This window comes from Mytilus edulis, chromosome 6, assembly GCF_963676685.1.
Source record: "Mytilus edulis chromosome 6, xbMytEdul2.2, whole genome shotgun sequence".
NCBI classification, from domain to species: Eukaryota; Metazoa; Mollusca; class Bivalvia; order Mytilida; family Mytilidae; genus Mytilus; species Mytilus edulis.
In genome coordinates, this window is record NC_092349.1 from 75,858,186 (window position 1) to 75,874,388 (window position 16,203).

Below are 16,203 nucleotides of genomic sequence, written 5' to 3' on the forward strand. Positions count from 1 at the left end.
TTGAATCTTCTTATGTCCTAGATATGTTACCTAATGAACTGATACTACGAACCTCCATTCTATTCTGTAACAGTTCAACTTGTTTAGCAACAATTAAATACATTGTATGTGACCTCATTTCAATTTGAGGTGGGGTGTTCTGAAATCTGAAGGTACGCAGATGAAGTCATATTTACTTGAAAGAATATGTCAAACCCGAAGGAAATTAGTGAAGGAATTGAATAAAGTAAAAATATCGAAATCCAAGGGATATTATAAACAGGAAGTACATTACTAAATGCCAAAATAAAACAAATTTAAACACATCAAGCGAATGGTAAGCAAGTGTCGTTTTCCTTACTGAAGTTCATATACAAAAGAAGATGCGGTATAATTGCCAATGAGACAACTCTCCACGAAAACGAAAATGACACAGGAATTATCAACTATAGGTCACCGTACAGCCTTCAGCAATCAACGAGAAAACTAACGGCTGAATCTCTGTACAAAAATGAACGAAAAACAAATATGTAACACATCAACAAATGACAACGACTGAATTACAGGCTCCTGACTTGGGACAGGCACATACATACAGAATGTCGTGGGTTAAACATGTAACCCGGATTCCAACCTTCCCCTATTCTGGATCAGTGGTGTAACATTACAACATAGGAACGAAGTTGAAAAATCAGTTGAAAAAAGCTTAGCTCATCAAATGGATACGAAGTGAAATACTACACGGAGTTGACGTGGCCGGGTACTTGTATATCCAAACAACAACACAAAAAAACACTACGTAAATATCTGAGAGCACTCGCAGTCGATGACAAGTAGTTAAAAGCCACTAACAACTAATAAAACAATCATGCATCCAAGACTAAATTCATTATTTTTGCTATTTAACTTTTTTTTTTGTTGGCAAATGATCCCACATGAAATCTTTTCAAACTCTTAAAAGAGCTGAAGGGTGGTTGAAGTTATCATTTCCTAACTTCCCTCACCCATAGTGATAACATTGCATTCTTAGTTTCTCCACTTATCAAGAATTCATAGTCTCGTTTGAAATTTTATGAACGCCATCACGAGTTATGAGTTTGACTGTTCCTTTGGTATCTTTCGTTCCTCTCTTACACCGTTACTGAATATCTGTTTCACAAATAACGACAGATACGTTTTAAAGGTCATAACCATCACCGGGTTTGTGTTTTTATGAGCAATAATATGGCCATGGCTTCCACATGTAGAGCAGGTTCTGCATACCCGTCTGGATTCACCTTAATTACTCAGTCTTTATTTTTGTAAGTTTTGTACAGTATTGTGTCTTTCTGTCTTTTTAATTAGTTTTGTATATTGTTAGTGGAATGAGGAGATTTGAATATTGGTAAGCTACATTTGTTCCTAAATTAATGATATGTCTAAGTGGATGCATCCTTCGTTAGGTGTTCAATGTTATGTGTTTGACAATGATGTAGTTGTACAAGGGTACACAACGGGTGCTACATGTGGAACAGGATCTTCTTACTCTTCCGGAGCACCTGATATCACCCCCAGTTTTTGGTGGGGTTCTTATTGCTTAGTCTTTGGTTTTCTATGTTGTGTCTTCTGTACCATTGTTTGTCTGTGTATCTGTTTGTCTGTGTATCTGTTTATCTGTTTGTCTTTTTTTTATTTTTAGCCGTGTCGTTGTCAGTTTATTTTCAATCTACGAGTTTGACTGTCCCTCTGTTATCTTTCGTCCCTCTTTTGAGTGTTATTTGTACATTACTACTGAAAGGCCGACTTAAAAGTAGTTTTAAAAAAAGAATGCCATAAAATCAAACGTCATTACCAAAGGACAAGTGGAGAACAACTGTCATATTACCGACCAGGAACAGGCGTTTTTCAAAGTTTATTTCATATCAATTGAATAAAAAAAGGTTAGTTTTTGTTTGAACAGATGACAGTACACAACGACAGGTAAAAATGATAAATAGAAAAGAACATCATCATAGTCAAATGAAAATGGACAAGATTAAACATTATATAGAAAACTTAAATGCAAAACTAACCAATAATCAGGATCTAGGGAGCGGTCAACAGTTCTCTCATATAATGACAACATCGTCTTATAAAAAGTTTGAGTGCAGAATGGTAAAATTACAGGTTCTGTGTTTGTTTTTTATCTGTTTTTTTTTTATATCTTTACATGCTTTTCAAATTGAAGCTGAACTTATCGTTTAACCTTTTTTCCATTGCTTTAATTGTAATGTTCCCTTAGATATTTGAGACTTTCTTTATCAATAATTTAAGTACTTTTGCCTGTATTGAGATCTTGTTTTATTGTTATCAGATCAGTAATTTAACGCATGTCTTCTATTACAGTTATTTGTGCATATGTTAAATATTCCGTGTCTTTTGTTTTAGTTTTCAGTGATCGATAAAATACGCAATGTGCCGAATATAACTCTATTGTTCAAACGATATATTTTAATTTGAAGAGGAGTATTTTTCCTCGACAGTTGAATTTTTTACCATATATGATGTACTCATCATTCCTTCAAATGTTTTTATCATGATAGTATTCGCATGTAGACTTTAACATTTTTAGTTCATATTGTAACTTGTTTTCTCTAATTTTCATGCTATTTTCACATTTCCTGAGCGGTGTGAGAAAAATATTTCTAATCTCTAGTGAAAAATTTGTTCTCGGCAAATGATTGGTCGAAATTTTATTGTGACGTTAAATTTGCTTTGTTTCTTCTGAATTTTTCTATTGTGACGTCATGACAAAAAGTACACAACTTTCTTCAAATCTTTGAAAGAGAAGGATAAAAATAATTAGAGAAACAGATTCCACCACTATAACTCGTGTATTATGATATTTCTCCACTCTCGACAGTTAATTTTAACTATTTAAAAAGCTCGACAAAGCCACGCGCTTTAAATATTAAAATTTAACTGTCTCGAGTGGAGAAATATCGTTACACACTTGTTGCAGTTGTGAAATCTATATGTTTCTCGCCCCGTTCACGGGTTCATTCTCGACTTTTTCGCAATCATAACTAAAGATAAATGATTTTTTAACATCTGCAGTGCGAACTTGAAAATGCTATCATCACGTTGATACGTTGGGATTTTTGTTATTTCAATTGCAATGTATATACTAAAATAAACAACACATAGTTTTATTCAACAGATAACATTAACCTATAATAACTTTTTTATCATTGTTTAAGTTCACAACCATTATCTATAATACATATAAATATACACACCATAAGAAACATGTGGTGTCCCCTTCACTGATAAGTATAGTGTTATACAATTCGTGTTTTATGGTTTTGCAACAATTCATTCGTTGTATAGTTTACAGTAGTTTAATATCTAAATACAATAGATACTTAATATGGTAATTATGTAACATTGACAGATTATAGCTTTTTGTCTAAGCGCATTATATTTCCTCTAATATAACAGAAACATATAAACTCTACCACAATTAGCACATACTCTTTGAAACATTTCTTTGTTATTACTAATAATGATTACATGAAGACGGTTTGAGTTCTTTAAGTTATAAAAAAAGATAATAAAAAATACGATCTTTTAATTATGTTTTTTCCTTTAAATATTCAAAAACATATAATGAAATAAACGGTTTATCAATTCATTTGGTTTTTTTTTTCATTTGCAATGTATATTTATCCATGTGGAATACGACATGAAAACGTTTTTAATGATTAATGACTAAGTAGTAAAGTAAAAAATGGTCATTTAGGTCTTGTGTCAAACATTTAACCCCAAGTGCAATAACAGGTAATCGGGTAATGGAGTAAATGAATTGACCAAAAGAGCAACTGGTCATTTAAACATTTTTTTAGAGGACAATATTTTGGTATGAAAGGAATTTATCTGTGTCAATGGTCTTAGGTCATACTTTATTGTATTCTATGGATAATGCCAATTGAATGGCTGTTTTCAGTAATTAAATGTATAATTATCCCTTTCTTGAATGGTTAAATACGTATTTACTGTAAAGACCTAACAGGAAACGTTTCCAATCATTGCGAATTAATTCTAGCAAAAATGTCTGATGTAAGGAGAAACATATTCAGCTAACACATATCAAATCGGTCTTTTGAAAATGAATTGTTTAGATTTATAAAATTCAAACGGCCTTGTTATTCCAAAAGCGTAAAATGCAGCTTTAAACGTTACTTCAAATATCATGTAACAAACAAATATTTCAGATTTTAAAATTACAGCTGCAATCTGAAAAAATGTGATTAATATTTTCAAATTTATATTTTGATAAAAAAATAATATGCAAACACCTTAAAAGGTATGGAATAGTATAAGGATGCTTATTTGGGATATTTTTTTAATAATCTCGATATTTTTCGTCTTGATTTTTAGACTGCAAAGAGATAAACAATACTTATCAACTTAAAACAAATAATCGAGATATGGTTACTTGGCAAAAATGTATGATAAAATATGGGTAGGTATAAGAGTTCAGGGTGAGTAAAGCTTTCACGTAACGTCATTGAATTATTTCAAACATATGAATATGTGGTTGTTTTTAATCTTCATATAAAAAGTTAATATACTTTTTCTCTTGACTTAACTATACATATTCCTTAAACTGAAACTCATTCCATTTCATTTCCTTAAAGCACCAAAGAACTGGACAGAATATTGACAGTGATACAGACATGATTGCCAGCATATAACTCCATCCTATGGAACAGTTAGCTGAATAAAACACAGACGCAGAATCTCCGCAGTAGTACCGGAAGTAGTGAGAGCTGAGTCCTACCGGAAATGTAACTAATGCCGAGATCATCAACAAAACTGAAAAATATATATAAAACATTGTAAATATTTTTAGGAAAAGTATACTAGAACAATATTTATTTACGAAATATGTTTTCATTCCAAAAATACGACCTGTATTATCTAATACCGGCGTCACAAATCAGCGTATTGCTCCGACGTACGCCGGGCGTGTTAGAAAATCATGTACGCTGCCAATACGTTAGTAATTTTGGATGCATTCAACCTGTCAATCAAATCTGTAACCTGTGCACAACGAGCTTTAAGCGTGAATTGGGCGTACGAGAAGCGTACCTAAGCGTTTATCGGGCCTTCAAGAAACGTATGGTTGTGTATGCCTGGCGTTTGTCTAACGTAGATGAATACACGCTACGAGGAAAAAAAGTTTCTTTAACATATTTGAGACGCGTCCTGGTCGTATCTTGGACGTTCAATTAGGGGGTGTTTGTTACAAACACACCCGCATACGTTTAAGTTAAAGTCGAACGATCTCGAAGCGTATAAAACGTGCCCTAAACGTGTCTCAAACTTATCTGTAGCGCGTTAAACTCGCTTGTAGCGTATGTATAACGTACGTGTAGCGTACAGGTATACGCTAGACACACGCTTCAGTTGGATGAAAATGTTTATGCTGCAAAATTTCCTCGAGTTGAAGCGTTCTCCAAGCGTATACCTTTGTATTTCGACGTACTTCAAACTTAAGTTTGAAGTACCGTTATGGAATAACCGTTTCACAAATGATATCGGATATGTTCCTTACGTCGTAACTACAATCCCCTTCCCTTTCATGAATGTGACCTACCGAATTAGACTATTTACCGGATTTGTAATCACATAAGCAACACGACGGGTGCCACATGTGGAGCAGGATCTGCTTACCCTTCCGGAGCACCTGAGATCACCCCTAGTTTTTGGTGGGGTTCGTGTTGTTTATTCTTTAGTTTTCTATGTTGTGTCATGTGTACTATTGTTTTTCTGTTTGTCTTTTTCATTTTTAGCCATGGCGTTGTCAGTTTGTTTTAGATTTATGAGTTTGACTGTCCCTTTGGTATCTTTCGTCCCTCTTTTAAACAACGCGCGTTTAACGATTGCTTAGCCTTCTCTGGCGTGCAACTAGCGTATACCGACTTTGCCAATTTTCTCTGTACGTTTGGTGCACGCCGGTCTATATGCCAATATGTGACCCCGGCATAATAGATATAGTTTACTGTTTATTCGGGTGTTTCATTGATCTTTCAACCTCAAAGCTAAACATTTTGCAAACAAAGTGAAGTCTGACAACAAGTATGAAGGCAAAATTGATCTACAAAAGAAAATTCTACTTTTTGTTCGACAGAGCTGGCCTACTTCCTCCAGTATATTTTTTTAACAGATTTTTCTGTTAAGTCTTAAAGCAGTCATATTTGGATATTTGCCTGCCATGTCATCTTAAATTCTGTAAAGATGATTAGCCTTACTTTAACATTTTCAGAATTTCAACGCCCTTGAAGTGATGATTACTTTATGATGTTTGATAAATTCCGATTTTTTTGTTCACTACAAATTAGCCTTGAAAAATGAATAAAGAATAATATTATATGATTAAACAAAAACATAAATATCCGTTTTTGTAAAATTACAATAAACATAAAAAAAATAAAGGTAATATCAGGGCATAATAATTGCTGATATAAACTAATTTGTCTACTATAGTGATATTTATCATACTGATTTGTTTTTTAAACCTGCAAATCATGTTACAGGACTTACCTGCCGATGTTTGTAGATATAGCACAAGTGAACTAATGCTGTAGACGTATCTCTCTCTGATACAATGTATCAATATTCCCAATATCACAGTGACTCCGAAAGAAAATGCTCCTGTAGAAATTAACAAAAACGAAGCTTGCCACGCTCCAGATGGTATGTTCGCCAGACCAAATGTTCCTCCGTATGTTTGGCACCGACTTTGAATTTGTTGATCCTCGGTTGATAATCCCTCACAGAATACTGTCAATCCAAATGAATGTATATGGTTATTGTGTATATACCATGCAGGGTTAAATATACAAAATATTGTTAAAATCGTTATAGCAATTGTCAACAATATCCATATGGAATACACAAGTTTGTTCATTTTATATAGATCGCATGTTTATTATATCTTCACCATTTATATTGTGCTATATTAATTACTTATTGTAAAAAAATAAACATAGCAATTGTTTTCCTCATTGCGATGTTGAGCCATCATTTTTCCGTATTTGAATGAAAATAATGATTTATCAACTGAGATATATAAGTAATTACGCGTTTAAATTCTCGACAATATTCTCGAAACGAAATCTAATAATTAAATAAAACTTTCACATTTTCCCAGATTGTAAGTTTAAATAAATGTGATTAACGTAACATTTCACGTGGGTGATATCGGATATATAGTTGTCTTTAATTCCATTTCCCGACAACGTGTTGTCCATACTAAGCCATTCCAACAAGTGAATTCTCCTACTGTTGCTTTTCTATTAAAGCCAGACCTAGGAATCAATATGACCAGATTAGTGAATAAACATTATAATTCTATCGGATAACACGGTTACTGTCAATCAAACCCTATAACGTCTGATCTATTGAGTCGCTTAGGAATATTGTATTGCATTGGAAAGGTTTTTAGATGTTTACGATTGCTGCAATTTAAGAGAATTTGGTAGAAAGATAAAGGGAATCTACTAATGGAATTGACTTGAACTGACTATAAAAGGGAACATGAAACACTTGGCTTTAATATGTCTTTTGCAAAATATAAATAGAAAATCATTTTGGACAAGTTAAAGTGCTCTGTAGTTTTTCAAATTAGTGCTGTTATTCTGTTTACCATTGTAGTAATTTGTACTGTTTTGTAACATGTACTTTTAACAAAACATGTATCAGAACAGTGTAATCCAAACAGATACACCAACCCCAAACATGGTTCTAATTACAATTAGATGCAACCACCAAAAAGAATAATTTCAAAAGAACAACGATGTATAAACTTCAATTATTATAACTAAGGTTTGATTGATTTATGTTTGCTAAACGCCGTATCAGCGTCTTAGGGCTATATACCGCGGCGATATAAATAGGTTTAACAACAGAGGATCATATTTGGTATATGGAAACAGATGTAACTGGTTTTATATGGTATGATGTATGATACACGATGAAATGATATATGCTAAACTGTTTAATGATATGTAGTACACGGTGTAATAACGCGTGGTATATGGTGTAATAATGTGTTGTACAGGCTGTATTGAAGTGTGTTATATAGCTAAACAATGTGAGTAGGTCGGTGTGAAAGTGTATGGTTCACAGTGTAAAAGTTTGGTTCATGTTTAAAAGATGCATTGAACCAGGTTTAGTAATGTATGGTACACGGTGCAATGACTTCTGGTACACAACGTAATAATGTGTTGTACACAAAGTAATAATGTGTGGTATACCGTGTTATAATGCATTGATGCACGATGATACGTGGCAAATAGCATTGATCATATTTAACATAAAAATAGGGTTAAAATATTTTATTTTTATACATAGTTTAAAAAGATCACGATTGAAATAAATCTCACAATTCGAAATTATAAAAAAGGAGATGTGGTATGATTGCCAATGAGACAACTATCCACAAAAGGCCAAAATGACACAGACATTAACAACTATAGGTCACCGTACGGCCTTCAACAATGAGCAAGCCCATACCGCATAGTCAGCTATAAAAGGCCCGATAAGACAATGTAAAACAATTCAAACGAGAAAACAACGGCCTTATTTATATAAAAAAATTAACGAAAAACAAATATGTAACACATAAACAAAAGACAACCACTGAATTACAGGCTTTAAATATTTCAAACAGAAAAAATATTACAATAGCCAATACATTTAATACTCTGCTTTAGTAAATATAAATGCTATGAATCTTAAACTGTTTTATTCGTCCCATATTGTACACTACGTTTATTCGTAAACCGTTTGGTTACACTGATTCGTGATTAGAAATCAGTAATACAAATTGTAACGGGAATCCTCATTTGCATACACATTTTAGAAAAAAAACTATCCTGATGAAAATTGAAACATAAGCTCCGCCGCATCAGTTAAACACACATTGGTTATACATGTATTTACAAAACATCAAAGTTGTGCTAGTATTTGGAGATAGTCGAATCAGGATTTTGTTAATATCTTGAATACGAATATAAATTGTAATAATGCATTATGAATAAACTAATTTAGTATATTACTTTTAATTGTTTGCCATGGCGTTGTCAATTTATTTTCGATTTATGAGTTTGACTGTCCCTCTGGTATCTTTCGTCCCTCTTTTATATGTATGATACATATATAAAGTAATTATGCATAATACACGGTGTAATTATGTATGCTACACAGAATACTGATGTGTGTTTTACCTAAAGTTTAAACCATTCAAAAAAGTCGGTTGTAGCAATCACTTATCAAAATAACGTTAAATTGTATAAGGCCGTTAAATGTTATTTGTTATGCTTGTTTCACCTTTAAACATTTCAAAAATTCTTTTATTGACGAATTCTTCACATTTTCTGTTATTTTTATTCTAGCATCATCCTGAATCTGAAGATTCGTTTGTTTACAAAGGAATCAAATATAAGTCTGATTCCGATATCTGTCATACGATAGTCAATTATCTGTAATTTTTATACGTGGAAAGAATCCTTATATATAACAAAGCCTTTTATTTACCTCATTAATGCAACATCATTCTAATGTATTTCTTCTCAACAGTCTCTCCACTGATTTATTGGATTATATGTGATAAGAAAGCTTTCCATATACATAGCGTGAAATATCGAGACATATCCGCTCCTTCCACCTGATTTGTTTGACATTTGAATAATAACGTTTACATACATCTGAAGTGGAAATATACAATGCTGTCATTACTGTAAATGTGATAGATTAGATCTGAAAGAACGTGCCTGGTAATTAAGTAACATCGGATTATAAATGAAACCCAATAGATTCTACAAAAAATCGTATATCATATATTGATGGAATACATAAAATATATTTATATACAAAACATCAAAGTTGCGCTAGTATTTGAAAAAAATCAGGATTCTTGCATACGAATATAGAATCCTAATAATGCATTATGAAGAAATTAATTTAGTATATTACTTTTTATAGTTTATATACCAGCGTTCAAATCTCTTAAATCAAAATCGAAAATAAACTGACAACGCCATGGATAAAAATGAAATATCGTCAATAAGCGTATCTTGCTATTCATGCACAATACAGCATTTATATTTCCATTTAGTCAAAAAGGCAAAATATGGACAAGGGCACATTATTTCTAAATATAAGATTGAGAAAATATTTCACTATAGAGCTAATCATAAGACAAGTCCCTTTAATGTGCTTATCTATGTAATCATTTAGGCATTAAAACCACACCTATAAAGCCTTATGCTTAATAAATTAACAATGAAATGTATGTTCTTTGTTCATTTAAAGTTATGACCAAACATGAGCAGGATGATCTTCTTTCAAGGCGTTGTCAGGTTATTTTTGACTTATGAGTTTGAATGTCTCTTTTGTATCTTTCGTCTCTATTTCACCTTCACTGAAATAGATCTGTATATACATTTTTACATTGCAAAAGTGTCCAAAGTATTTGATCTGCCGTCATTTCTTAATTATTTACATCAATCTTATCACCAATCAATTCGGGGATTCAGAGGTTTTTTTTAACATCTAACTCTAAGGTGAAGTCGGCCATCTATGTCAATATCGAGGAGGAGACTAAGGTATAAAGCATCCCTTCAGTAGTATCCTTAATTTCAAGTTCAATGGGATATATGAAATATGGCGTATTCAATGATAGGACATTGTCAATACATCTGAAAGTAATTTCGCAAGGTGCATTTTATTTCTGTGTTTAAGAAGGTTTTGAATGAATTCTGCTTCATACGAGTACAAAAAATAATCGGACAGTAAATATGCACAATAGGTACCGATTGGAATACCGATAGTCTGTCGAAATATCAATCCTACTAAATCAACAACGATAGAATCAGAAATATTCTTATAACCAAAAATTGAAAAATCCCATTTTTACGGAAAGGTTATTTTATAATAAGATGATAAAGTCGATTGAGCATGAAAAACAGTAATGTAAAGCGTGATCAATCAAAGGTCTTCTTGTTGCTGGAAAATTGCACAGATTGAGATCTAAGATTTAGCAGGAGATCTCTAGAATTTGTTAGAATTCATATCTGATTAACACCACTGTTATATCTCATCACAATATTTTTGAGAGCCATATTCTATTTAGAAAGAATAGTAGTCAGCACTTTAGAAAAAGAGGGGGCGAAAGAAACCAGAGGGACAGTCAAACTTAAAGATCGAAAACAATCCGACATCGACATGGCTAAAAAATAAAAAGACAAACAGACAATTATTAGTTCACAATACACAACATAGAAAACTAAAGTCTAAGCAATACGATCTCCATCAAAAACTGGGGGTGATATCAAGTGCTCCGGAAAGGTAAGCAGATCCTGCTCCGCATGTGGCAGCCATCGTGTTGCTCGTGTTATTACAATCCCGGTTAATTGTCTGAAAGAAAGATATTTAGTCGAACATGTTGATGATCCAGCCATGTATGGTTCTTTATACAGAGTTTTGTGAAGTTTTGGTATCCAGTATAATGACGGTAAATTTTCTTCGTTTTCTTTTATGTTGATGCAAAAAGAAAGGAAGACAGATTTTGTATCATATAATTTGTCTTACCCTTAATCAATTGTAACATGTATGATTCGAAATATAACACTTGAACAGTTTAAATGTCATTGTACAATGGGAGGTTATTTCCGATATTACCGTTCTGGAGTAATGCTAATTTTTAGGTTTTAGAACACGTCACTTTTTTTATAAGCAGTTAAATAAAAATAACACTCTGTATATTTCGTACGTCTGAAGTTTTTTGTCTGGATTACCATTCTTTGGAAAATTTGGAGGTCAAGAAGGTAAATAATTTCAAAAAAATTACGAGTATTTATAACCAAACCGAACTAACAATTCGCCAAAGTCGTCTAAGGGCAACACTACCTAAGAGAGCGCATCCCTTCTTAGTAATTTCTAAATTGAGAAATTTTCCCTTAAGGATTTCAAATACTAGGTATGTTTCTACGGACACATGAAACTACAAACGTACGTCTTCGGTCCAATTTCATACGAACATTTTTATCCTGGTATTGATGAGTTTATTTATTCCTTTGCAACCAATACTCTTGTCGTTGTGCTTAAATTGTTTTCACATTTCAATTCATTTGATAAAATTGTACATTTTTCCAGCAAAATGTATATGAATAGTTTTGTCAACTGCATTTCCTTAATATAATGATAGAAAATTAAAGAGCAAAAATAAATGCATTTGTGAATAAATGTTTAATCTTATTTTCAGTGTCAATAAAAATTTGCTTTAAATAAAAAAATCCACAATCAAACAAACGTTATGTTGTTTTTCTTCAAAACGATCAACCATATACATGTATATATTATTATTTTTGTTAAATGAAATAAACATATCGTACGGAATTGAAGATTTAAGTTTCATCTTGTAAATTACAAAAAAAGAACGGAGCATTTTGCTGATTAATCTGTTATCTCTTATATCCTTCGGAACAGCGTACAAAATGTCAAATAGAAAATATCAGACAGGAGATAAATATTGTCAGCAGATTTAGTTTTAAGCTTAACGTATTGCTAAATATGACAACCACCACTGCAAAATGCAATTTAATTAATTTCTATATGTAAGGAGAAAGTGTTTTCGATTCCCTGTAGCATTGTGAAACAACCTGAGGCACTTTGAAATGTCTATAAAGATTATCATCTGAACGGCGTTAAATATATTGTTTTCAACAATATTGTTTTTAAATGACAGCGCAATTCATTATATAAAGAAATCAATAAGACATCATGTGTACGTTTCTTAAATACAAACATGAATTTATTTAGCTTCAATTTCTATCTCACAAATGTTGATCGCGTTATATGTGACCAGTCCATTTAAACAAGGATTCTAACAAAACCAGTGTACAAGTCTTATAGCTTAATATCTTGTGCTTTTCATAAAATATAGCACATAAGAAAGATTTCAGAATAGCATATATGACAAGCTGATGATTTGTACTTTCCCATTGTATATTTCTCATTAGAAACATACCTGATGAACTGTTGTTTAGTTTATAAATCTTTCAATGAATAAAATGAGCTCATGCATGTTGAAACTATGTATTGTATTTTCGTCAAATGTGTGCGTCTGACATAAACAATGACCCAGCAGGGTTATGTGGAGGAACATCTTAAATAAATGTTACATTCGTTTAACGATGAATACTAGTTTATTGACGGATATGAAAACTCATTTTAGACATGTGTTCATGGCTAATAAAAACTCGATTATATATTTAATTATTCGTTGCTCATTCTATTTCTGTGAGTGCTTCTACTTTAGCGGACGCCCTAAAAAGTACGGGAAGCTATAGTTAATACTTGTATAAAGAAATTGGTCGCGCAAAAAGTTAAAAACGAAAATAGTACAAAAACAAAAAAATAAGGTCAAAATCTAATTCTCATGGTAAAGTTTTGTTTTAAAAAAAACTGTTGTTTTAAACAGTTTTTTAAATAAAAATTACAAAATATAGCAGAAATACGTCTTGGTTAGTGTACAAAACATCCACGCTTTTGTGGTATGAACAATGAAATTACACATAATTCATTAAATTCAGAAAAGGGGAATTACAAAACTGATTACAAGGCATTATTGCAGCTACACTTTTAAAGGTATAATCATAAACACTCACTTTACAGTGTATTTTTTTCTGTTTTGACATCAAATTGATAAACTCTGCAATATTGTAAATCGACTGAATTTTAGAAGACACATTACGGGAAGGTATTGCCATGTTTGAAAAAAATTGCCATCTTGTTCAAAAGAGAAGATAGGACGAGGTGTATTACCGCCGAATGGACGACAAAAAAATATGCCTTTTAATGTCTGCTTACAAAAAAATACTTGATCAATTATATTCTATTTTGAAGCTAATCAGAAATGATAGAATGACATCGATTTATGCTAGGAGTTTCTTCTTTGTCTGGTGATCCAAAAAAAATTTTACACTTAACTATCAGTTGACATTCTTTCATCAGCAATTAAGAAACAGACCGATTGTAAATTTTATGATTAAATTAGACAGTATGTCTACAGTTTCCTCAAATCATTGTATTACGGATAGAACAAGATGAATAACAATTTGCTTTTCTGCCTAAAATCCGTCTTTAAAAACTGACGGTTATAAAGCTGAATTGTAATAATTATTTTTGAAAATCAAATATTGTATATATGGTGATTGTGAACTTGTATTGATCAAGTGTTTTCTGATTTTACAAGTATAATCATTTTTCTTTTGACAGGAAAAAGTATATACTTTGCAAATAAAATACTTGCTCAGTATGACAGAAATGCTTTCCAACACGATTGAACAATTCTAGCATAAAAGTAGTCAAATAGATGTCTGATTTAAAGCCATTTCTATTCGGTTTATCGACTTAATGGAATATTTTGAATGGGCGTGCATTCTATATCTTTATTTGATTACTCTTTATGAGATTTTCTCTTATATTCTACAAAATATTATGAACTGTCTGTTATACTTTGCTTCATTAGTTTTTCAGTGTATGAATGGCTTTCTCCAAACACTCAAGTGGAAACTCGCAATGCTATTGTGTGATTTAAAGTAATACATTATATCGGATAAAAGAGATTAGTAATTAACTTCTATTCCGTTTGGATTATAACTGATGGTGTCGATGAGATAGAGGCAATTTAAGCAGCCAACATACTCTGTAGTAACCTATTATACCAACAGAGTTTGAATAGAATTCACATGAAAAACATCCGTGGCAAATTTTCACTGATTAGTTATGTTAAAAAGCAACTTTATGCTTTAATTAATTATTATTTAACAGTCAAATATAAACGCCCTAAAGGCAAGGCAAATCTAAAGAGTGTTGTGTTGAAGAGTTGCGCGTCTGACGTGCTGTCTTTTGTTGTTGGTTTTTTTGCCGGTGTCTTTCTAATTACATCCCAGCTCCTTTGTTCTACCAGAAGTAATCTGTGCCTTATCGGATCTCCCTACCTTGATTTTATTTATTCGAAATACTGTCCTCTGTTCTGTAACGTTTTGGCGGGAATGTAATATAAACAAAGAAATATTTATACGGAATAAATAACTATCAAAATTTATGTCGAAATAAAAATCAGTGTCTATACTGGAAATCGAACTTGTTATAAAGATATATATTAAGTATATTATAATAATTGTGTCGCGTTCTAAACTGTTTTTTATGAAGCGGAAATGGTTTTTTATCAAATCTAGAACTGATGGGATGTAAAATAGTTATCCCGTTCGGACTTGGTGAGTCAGTGTGAGATCATCCTCTGGCCTCCGGCCATCGGGATGATTTTACACTGACACACTGCATCATGGGATTACTATTACAGAACAATTATCACTGACTTAAAACTTCATGTTTTGAATAGAGATGGTATAACAATGGCAAAAAACTGTTTTATAACTGGAAAGAATGAAATTTTATCACACAAAAAAGACACATTCCGAATGATTTTCCTGATTGTCATTTAAGTTTAATGCAATTCAGTGTTTTTAAGTCCTTTTACTATATTATGCGCCTATTTGTGTATATAATAGTTATTGTAAACATATTGTAGGACACATTTCGCTTTTAACGATGTTTGATTGTTTGTCTTAAACGAATAAGAGATGTTAAGGATGGTCAAATAGAAGTAGCAAAACTAAGAACTCGATAAAAAATAACTCAATCAAACATGATGTACAGTAGTTGTCGTTTGTTTCTGTAATTTATACGTGTTTCTCGTTTCTCGTTTTTTTATATAGATTAGACCGTTGGTTTTCCCGTTTGAATGGTTTTACACTAGTAATTGTGGGGCCCTTTATAGCTTGTTGTTCGGTGTGAGCCAAGGCTCCGTGTTGAAGGCCGTACATTGACCTATAATGGTTTACTTTTTTTTAAATTGTTGTTTGGATGGAGAGTTGTCTCATTGGCACTCGCACCACATCTTCCTATATCTATAAAACTTTATTATTCTTCTTCCGTTAACACCCATATATCACAACCACTGATAATAATCATACCAATAAATAACAAAAAAGAGTCAAATGCAATACCACACGACAGAGCCGAGGGCTTGTTTAATAAAAACCTTTTAATAATATGTATCATCTACAAATTACGAATCATATAGAAATGTCATCATATATATACTAGTATTTCAATAAACACAGTCAT